Below are 9,721 nucleotides of genomic sequence, written 5' to 3'. Positions count from 1 at the left end.
TTTCCAAGCTGGAATTGTTTCAGGATAAGATTTACAAGCTGAAGCAGGAAATTCTTCACTTTCAGGAGAACCCTGTCAAATCTTATTAGTAAGCAACAGATGAATTCCAAAGTCACCTCCATTTGCTTGAACAGTTGGTGAGATTAATCCTTGCCCTTCAGGGGAAGAATAGCAGAATTTATCTGTTCTATCAAATCATTTTGCATTCATTAATTAATCTTCATGCTTTTAGAGAGTAGATAAGTGATTTCACTTTTACAAACGTGGATAGAGTACAAAGACTGAGCACAATTTATTCTTGGTATGCTGTTTCACACCCTAAGTTGTGCCAAGGAGTGTTCAGGCTGGATATTAGGAAAAAAATCTCTGAAAGAGTGGTGAGGCATTGGAACAGGCTACCCAGAGAGGTGGTGGAGTCACCGACCCTGAGATGTCCAAGAAACATGTAGATATGACACTGAGTGATGTCGTTTAGTTGGCAGGGTGGGGATGAGTTGATGACTGGGCTAGGTGGTCTTGGTCTTTCCAACCTTAATGATTCTATGATTCTGTGATTTCAAAAAGAAAAAGAAAATCTGGATGGTTTCCAGCTTAACAGGTTTTATGCACAAACTGCTGTTAGCTCATGTATGTGTGAAACATTCTAGGCTAAATCTTAACACGAGCTCTGTCACTGAGGATTTAGGTCTGTATGCTGTGTACTATCCTAGACGATTACTGGCTAAAGCACTAAACTATGAAATAAGCCTTATCCTGTGAAATTCCAACCATGCTGGCTCATCCAGGAGTCATCGCTTTCTCCTGGAGGAAACACTGTCATAAAAAGGGAAGGCCTAAGGAAGTGATGAATCAAGAAGAGAGTTTCTCCCTTTCCTGGAAGACTGCTTTGGATTCTGTGGGAGCCTTCCTCTGCTTGCAGATCACCGCCACTAAGTGCTGCCAGTAAACCACAGAAAGGCAGCAGAGTCATGTAAATGCTGTCATTTTTATGAGATCATACTGTCTACCCTTTAATGGACAAGCTAAATAGGAATTGTTTCAAATCACCGGAACTGCTTTTGTATTGCTCCGTGGGAGGCGTACATCCAAGGTATGTGACACAAGCTTTTCAGAACTCATCTTATACAAAGAAGTTTTCAGCAGTTACTTTCTTTTCTTGTCACTTGCACATTTTAAAACTGAAACTGAAAATACTTTCCCTGAATAGCAGCAAATCCTACTTTTTTGATGAATTTCAAGTATATTATCTGGCAAATGAACTTACACACCTTTGCACAGGTAAGTTCCCCCATAGATATGTTACGTGATTAAAGTAAATGAGTCATTTTGCATGCATAAGAAAAATACAGATATTTTGAAGGTAGGGCAATTTTCAAAGTACTATGCAACACAGGAAGAGTGTGTAATACAAGAAGAGTAGCAGAGACCCTCGTATATTTTAGAAGTCTGGACCATTTTCCTGCTTTTCCGATACATCACTGTATGCAGGAAAAGCACCCATTACTGAAAGTAATAAAGCCAATGGAAAAGTAGCCTTGGATCTGAAATGTGGGAGTTTTCCCAGGTTAGAGCTGGCACACAGTCTCGCATTAAGGTCTTCAGTAAACCTGTGGCTGATGATCCGCCTCATGGTATTTTCTCTCCTGAATTAGCCATGTGTAAGTACTGAGGGGGGATTTCACATCACTACACAACACCAAAGCTGCCAGTTTCACATCTTGTACAGGGCCAAGAATCCAAACTCAGAAACTGCTGTGACAGTGAACAGTTCTTTCTGTGCTTTGGTACGATATCCCAGAACAATTACAGGCTTCAGCCTGTATTCGTATGCAAAGACCAACTCACTCTACCGTTTGTGGAATCTACAGCCCTACAATGGGCTGAAAAGTACTCTCTAGCCACCTGTGAGGGATGTCTTCAGAAGAAGGATAGTGAGTTTTGGCACAAACCCAGAAAGCATCCTTTCAACCAACATTTGGCTTGCTGGACTTCAGTGCATAGCTATATTATGCTTTTCTTTATTGCTTTCTAACTTCTAGCTCCTTCCAGGGAAGATCATGTATTGTGTGCCCTGTCTTCAGCTTATCAGCAGTCCCATTTCGGGCATGTATCAAGGCCAGGTCAACGTCCTTTAAGATCATGCTCACTACTTGAAAGCTGACAACAAATTAATTTCATTACAAATAAGGCATAAGTCATGTCAGTCCTTCACTTTCCTGCTTAATGATTAATTTTATGTCATCCATGAGTGACATTTGTACAGCTTCTGTCAGCTGTGATGGTTGCTGTAGCAGAGATTTGTCTAGTAGTACTGCAGAGCCCACTGCCCTGGTGTCAACCCCTTTGCTGTTGGTTATTTTTCTCTCAGCTTCCGCTTCACTGAGAGTAAAATAGCCTCCATAATGGGCAGAAAATATGACAGAGACATTCTCCCTGAAAGTAAAAAACAATGTCCGAGATTTGACCCCAGAAAAACCACTCCATGTGGCACTTTACTAGTTATGCCTTACAGAACTGGATTGTATCCAGGCCCCAGTATGGTACTAATTACCACAGTTTTTGACTAAAAATTAGCTATAAATCTTTAAACGCCAACAAGTCTGATTAGGCTTGATTTTTTTTGGCACTGTTTGGTACCTCTAAACACAAAAATGTTTTTGCAGAACAGGTTCAGCATATCTGATACTTCCTTGCATGCAACACTTATCACACACAGGTTTACTGAAGCAGGAAGTGGGTTTGCTGGTTTTATTCTTTAAAAAGATTGAGGTAAGGCCAGATCTTAGAATTATAGAAATTGGCACAACACCATTGTCCAGAATCATGTTGTCATTAGTTCATGATATAGCTCTTGGATTATAATCCTGGAAGCTAGAGGTGGAAAAAGTCTATAAGGTCATGTCACAAATGTCCCTCTCAGTGAAGAATTGATCCCTTGTGTACAGAATCAGGAAGCAGTTCTGTTTTGTTTTAAACATTTCCCCTCCACAAGTGGCGTTTCCACCACATCCCCTGGGAGTCTGCTCCATTTGGATGGGGATTTTCCTGGAGATAAATAATACATTTTTGTTTCACGTTCAGGTCCACAATCTCTATATCCAAGCAATATTTTCCCCATTTTCTGCTTACATTCTCCAAATATCTGTAGGCCATTTTCATGGTCCAGCCTTTTTCTCTTTTAGACAGCCTGCAAATACTTTACTTTTAGTTGTTCAAAAATTAATTCACTTTAAAGCCCTAATCATCTTTTTTTTCTAAACTGCCTTCAGTCTGTCAGGAATCATTTGCTGTGCTGCGGTGAAAACAATGCACAGGTATGGATGGACAAACTGGAACAGAGAGACTTCATAGGAGAATGATGAGGACAAGAGATCCCATCACTGGGGGCATTCAAGACCAGGCTGGATGTGGCTCTGGGCAGCCTGGTCTGGTGGTTGGTGACCCTGCCCATGGCAGGGAGGTTGAAAATAGATGGTCATTATGGTCCTTTTCAACCCAGGCCATTCTGTGATTCTATGAAGAAACACATACTTTGACATGTATGGAGGTGCTTGGCTGAGCTGCTGGTGTCACCTCAAATGGAGAAGCAGTGAGGGCAGGAGACAAGATTTCTTCCCTCAGAGAGATTTCAAGTCTCTCTTTACAAGGAGAAGGGGAAAATGCCTTCCTTTCCAACCACTGTATATCTCTTTCCTAGATATACATTTTCTTTTCAGTCTAGAAGAGAGTTATGCCCTTAATTTGAGGAAAGAATTGCTCTTGCATTCCTTCAACACTGATGGAACCTCATGGATCAGGTATCTGGAAACCCACTACTGCTTGATTCTATCCAAACATTGCTACTGTGGGTGAGCAGTTATGGAACTGTCAGTATCTGAAGGGTGTCTGCTACATACAATCAACCACTGGCATTTCAGCACCAGACTAAAGTGTCCTGGAGTGCACCTATACCCCTTCCAGGCCATTCCAAATCACAAAAAGGGATAACCCTAAACCTGAAAACTCCCTGTAATGGAAGGATTGCAAAATTAGGAAGATCATTAGAATCCTTGATTGCCACAGTCAAAAAAAACCCATTTGTTACTAGACTTCAGTCCCTCTAGCACCACTTTATAAGGCATTTAGTTGTCTCGGAAGTGTTATTTACTATCTCTTAGTTAAAAATGCTAAGAATGAAACACAGAGAAACCTTGCATGGACCTTCATTTTCTTCTCCAATAATTCCTCCAGCCCTACATGAGCTAAGGCATTTTTATTCAAGAGTAATTCTTAAGACCATATCTGGATGCAGAAATCTTGATTGCTTTGTCTCTAAATGCTGCTAAGAGTCAGATGTATCCTCTGATAACAATGAGCATCCTAATTGAAACCTGTTAAGAAAAGTGATTAGAGGAAAAAAATATCTCAACATATGTGAGGACATCTTGTAATTCTTTATCTGTAAATAGTAAGTTGTGGCATTTTCTAAATTGCATCACAGTGTTTGATATTCCAGATAAACAGCTCTGACAATTTGTCCAGCATTCATCATTTGCATCAACACACAAATCTGGAACAAGCTTAAATATCTAAGGGCTTCGTATTTGATAAAGCCCAACAGATTAAAGGCTGCAATACTAACCTACTGGCTGCTTCCAGCAGGCAGAATGCCATGACGTTTGAAAATGTTATGGAGACATACTACTTTATCATAACGATGTTGCAAGATTTCTGGACAGTATTTTCTGTCATTAAGAGAACTAGTATAAGCTGTACATAGAAATCCAGCACTTCAAACTATCTATGTGGATATATATGAAAAACAGCGTATTCTTGGAAACCTAGCTCTGATTTAGCTAATCATGGTGTTCTGGCATTTTGAATCCTTTCAGATATTCAGAAATATGAAGGAGACATTGAGCTAATTATATTACTTGGCTTTTTATTTATTGACACTGTTCAATATTTAATTATAATAAACAGTGTGCTACTTTGCTCTTTTATTTCTCTCAGCTGCTCATCTCAGTGGTAATACTATTTTATGTGCAATATGGAATGTTTTTCAGGTTAAACAGGTCCAGATTACTAATAAATTCCGTGACAATAAAGTGGAATACTATGCAATACTACTTAATATCAGTGAGCTGCCACTTTGTAGCTAAGGAGCATGGTAATTTGAATTTCTGTCTTCCCTTCTAACTGCAAAAGTTATCCTTAGTGACCAGGTAGAAAGATCTGTTTCTGTGCTTGGAAACTCAGTTAACTCTCAAGATCATCTATCAAGTAGCTTTTTCCATTTACAAGTTTCATACTGAAGCAACTCATAAGCAGTCTTAACTCTGCAATGTCCATTAAGTCTCAGGGTTAATGTGTAATAACATGTAATGGGGAAAAAATAAAAATTAAAATACTGCATCATGTGCAGTATGGATTATTGGAAGGTTCATGCTCCAGTTCTGTGGAATGGCGGCGTCCCGAGTACTCAGCTCTCGGAGGAGAACTACATATCCCAGAGGACATCGCAGCCAGAGATAAGTCACGGGGGGAGGACAAATATATCACAAAATAAGCATCCTTCAGAGAGTAAAAACTGTTGTGACTAAAAAATAATTAAAAGAAAACAGTATACTTAATTGCACATTCCTGCTCCTTTTTATGTCTCAGTGAGGGTTAGCGGAGTAGATTGGCTTTATGCACCTAGAAGGCACTACAAATAACAATAAACAAAGAGTGCATTATTTCCTTATGCTCATAAAAGTTCCCTCTGAAGTGTAATAATACCTGTTGTTAAACAGATTTTATAATTCTTTGCCTGTGGTTTTTCTTCATCGATGATGTTAATGAAAGCTGAGTAGTTTACTCAACAGACCAACGTCAAATATTAGTTCAGGAGAAACCTGTAGGCCCTGATCAACAAAGGCTTGTGTGGACTTTATATTGTCTTCAAATACCATTTTTGTGTGTGTTTACTTGGGGTTCTGCCTCTGTGAGAATTAGCTTCAGCAATCTCAAATTTATGGAAAAATGCTAAAAAATAATACTGGGTGTAATTCAGCCCTGGTGTAATCATTGGAATTGATAGAGAATTATGGGGAGGGGCGGCAGGAGGGTGTTGAAAGCATGTTTTTTTCTCCACATTTTATTTACTTCAAGAAAGGGAACACATTTGGTAACTTCTTTGAGACCTGGAGGATTGTTTCCTTTCATGGTTCAGGTGAAGACAGCATTTCTTTCCTCTTTTTCTACAACTAATGGGAAACAAATGAGGGCGCTCGTTAGGCACTGTAGATGAGGATAGGAGCTCAAGGAAACTTTATAGGGAAAGGTAATCCCCTTCATCTTCTTTTCTTCCCATACTCTTCATCCTGTGCCAACAATTTAACTGTTCTTGGTTCGCAGGACAGAGACAAAGATGGTAATGACCCCCTGAGTTCTCTGTTCCTTTGCAAATGAAGAACGAACTGCTTTAGGCTTTAAACAAAGCTTAGGCTTCCAATAGAGCTCTGTACTGCTGCCTGCTATCTAGTGCTTACACTATAACTGAGGAAATAGCTGGAAAATATGTAAAAGGAAATTGCAGGCTTTCCTATCTCCACAGTCTCCTGCATTTCTGCATATTATTTCCTTAATTTTTTATGATGTTTTTTGTTTGGTTTTTTTTTTTTTCCCCCTGTGCCTTGTTTTAACAAGACATTGTATCTCAAAGTATTTAGTGTCAGAAATACTGAAAAATAAATCATATAATAAATCACATTTAGCACAATCTTGTGGTAATGAATCCTGGGGCACACAGTGGATGTGTGTTCTTAAAGCCTCTCTGTGCTTCTGACATGGGTCAACTCATCAGGAATACTTTTGATGGGGGATCATCAGTGCAGCTTAGTACAACAAGCCCAGTAGCCCTCTGCATCTGTCTGCTGTGGAAAGCAGGTTCTGGTTGCGCACCCCTGCAAAGCTCTGCAGAAGCCTTTCCTTTCTGTATTTGTGTGAGTAGACTTTGCACTAGTGAGGCACGTTGTATGGCCCTGGCTAAATCCCTTTTCTAAAGTTCACTACTGTCTGGTTCATAAACACTAATCTATACCAGACTTTCCCAATATTATACTTTACCAATGTTATAAAACAGGAAAAGGGGGGATAAAAACTCTTTCCCTAACTCCTCTCACTTTGTTTTCTCCCTCTGTATTGGTTACTTGTCACCTTTTGACTGGGACCCACTGAGATCTGAAACACCTTGACTGCTGTTTCACCTCTACTTCCAGCTGTCAGTCTGGATCCTTTCCCTTGTGGATTTTGCTGACATGAAATGTTTCAGTGTGTCAGTGGAAGTATTTCTGAGCACACTGGTGTGAACAGCACCCTGCTCTTTGGCCATAACTACTTGTGAAAGAAATGCAAATCCCTTTCTCCCACCCTGCCAGACATAGCAAACAGCCATAGTCTTCCAGACCTTGTGATTTTATGCATTTGTAAGTGGGCTGACAGATAAGGCTCCTATCTAGATAATGGAGACACCCAAGGCCCTCATCTGATGACTCCATAGAACCTAGTTCTCAGGCCTTTACTTCTTGTGAGAAGCAGCCGAGGGAAATGGGCTTACTCAGCCTGAAGAAGAGAAGGATCAGGGTGATCTTATTGCTCTCTATAACCCCATGAAAAAGGGTTGTGTCAGTGTGAGGGTTGGCCTTAAGTTGCACTAGGGGAGGTTCAGGTTGGATGTCAGGAAAAACGTCTCTGGAAGACAGCTGAGGTGTTAGAAAAGGCTGCCCATGGAGGTGGTGGAGTCACCATCCCTGGTGGTGTTCAACAAACATGTAGATGGGACACTGAGGAACATCATGGGTTAGTGGACATGGTGGGGATGGTTTGGTGTTTGGACTAGGTCATCTAGGTGATCTTAGTGGTCTTTTCCAGCAAAATTGTTCTGTGATTCTATGATTTCTAAGCTGCTGAATAAGGATACCTATGGTTCTCTGCCTTGCTCACTCCAGGGCAGGTGAACACATTAGAGAATTAATCATTACTCACATCTTCTGATGGTGGAATCACAGAAACACTTTACGGACAGAGGTCATGCTGAAGAACTGATGCAACCCAAGCACTGTCAGGAGCTTCACCTGGGTAAACCACAGCGGTGGTTTCCATGCAGTATCAAAACCTGTGTACCAATCCCCTTTACAGTACCTTTCTGAAAGGCTTGAATGAGCTGTACTGTTTGCAGTTAAATAGCTGTACTATACCTGCTTTCTGCAGTACACGACAAAATCTTGTGTTCTCTGTAGAGCACAAGGAAACACTTTTTCCTCCTTCTTAGGCTGTATATCAAGGACTCAAAGAAAGAGTGAATGGTTTTGTCTGGACATCTTTTGCTCTCTCTGCTGGCAGCCAGGAGGAACAGCAGCAGCTCCCCGAGGCCTCTGTGTTTCAAAATCTCTGCAATAAGCAGGTACTATAGGGAAATTTCCCACTGATATGAAACAGTTTTGGTGTATATTCTTGGTTGTGCCAGCATAACACACCTTTCTTACATTCCCTTTCTCTCTGTATAAATTCATGCTAGAGAGCTAAATTTCAGTGCAAACGTGTGGCATGAGAGTAGCAGCATTCTTGAGTGACTGAGTATATGTTTGCTTGCCATGTAATTTCATGTAAAAATTAAGTTAATGAGTTGCAAGAGAAAATGCTGGCTGCATTAGAAACAGACAACTGAGAATGAAATTTCTCCATGGAGAGGAGAGACTATTCTTCTTATTTTTGTTTTGTCTTTTTATTTCCCCTTTGTTCCTGTTCTACCATGAGTGACAGTAATAATTGCCCTTCATCCATTATTGATCATAATCAGTTCTGTGATAGGTTCAATAGTCAGCTAGGAATACAGGCATTTTTTAAATGCATTCGTTACTGGAAGAGGAGATTTCTAAATCAGACGGATCAGGTAAAATGTGATGATCTAAACACAAAAATCCAAAAAATCCCTATGATGCCAAAAGTAAAAGCCTAAATTGCATTTAGACATTAGAAACGGTCTGTGTGAGCACGTCTACAGCAACCCCAAGTTCTCTGACATAGCTCAGGCACAGCTCCAAAAAGGGCTGTGTCTCCCAAACACCATGCCAGCATGAGGGGTGATTGAGTTTAGTCCTGGAAGAGATATACAGGCAGGAATGTTTACTCATAAAGGAAGTGAATTACTGTACTGAGAAAAAAAAATAATAAAATAAAAAAGAATAAAAAAATGATGGCTTTTGGCAAATCATATAGCTGCAACCAAAAACATTGTGGTAGGAAGAAAAAAAAAAACAAGTAAAAACTCTAAGGACAGATTTCTCTGAGTCCACTTGGAGGCTGTACTCCATCATCAGCAGTTTCGCTGTGTGCCACACACTGGCTCCTGCTCAGGTGGTTCATCCAGCACAGTTTATCTTTTTGGTTACCCCCATCCTGTGCCAGTCCACTTTGGTCATACCAGTAGGAGAAAATGGTTCTGTGGACTTTTTAGTGGCTATTACCCAGAGTGATGCACCAATGGGAATTGCAAAGGATGAGCAGTCATAAGTGGATATTCACAGATTCCCAATTTTGAAAGCCAGAAGAGAACATTAGACTCTAGAGCACGGGCTATTAGCTATCACCCATCTGTAAGATAGACACCCCCAGAGGCAGATGCAGTTGACAAAATGCATCATCCTTTCTTCCAACTGAGGATCTGTGAATTTTCATCGGATTGTACACTGACTGCTGA

At 40.4% G+C, this 9,721-nt stretch overlaps 1 long non-coding RNA gene across 1 annotated transcript in view; it reads left to right on the top strand.

Annotated features, from left to right (window-relative positions):
* The first annotated feature begins 828 nt into the window (after positions 1-828).
* LOC107310487 overlaps positions 829-9,721 on the top strand; it is a 41,928-nt gene continuing 33,035 nt past the window's right edge. The window contains exon 1 of the long non-coding RNA XR_001553610.2: positions 829-1,090. This is a non-coding gene — a long non-coding RNA (uncharacterized LOC107310487). The remainder of the gene's footprint in view (positions 1,091-9,721) is intronic.

This window comes from Coturnix japonica, chromosome 2 (assembly GCF_001577835.2).
Source record: "Coturnix japonica isolate 7356 chromosome 2, Coturnix japonica 2.1, whole genome shotgun sequence".
NCBI classification, from domain to species: domain Eukaryota; kingdom Metazoa; phylum Chordata; class Aves; order Galliformes; family Phasianidae; genus Coturnix; species Coturnix japonica.
This window is presented reverse-complemented; position numbering and strand designations above follow the sequence as displayed.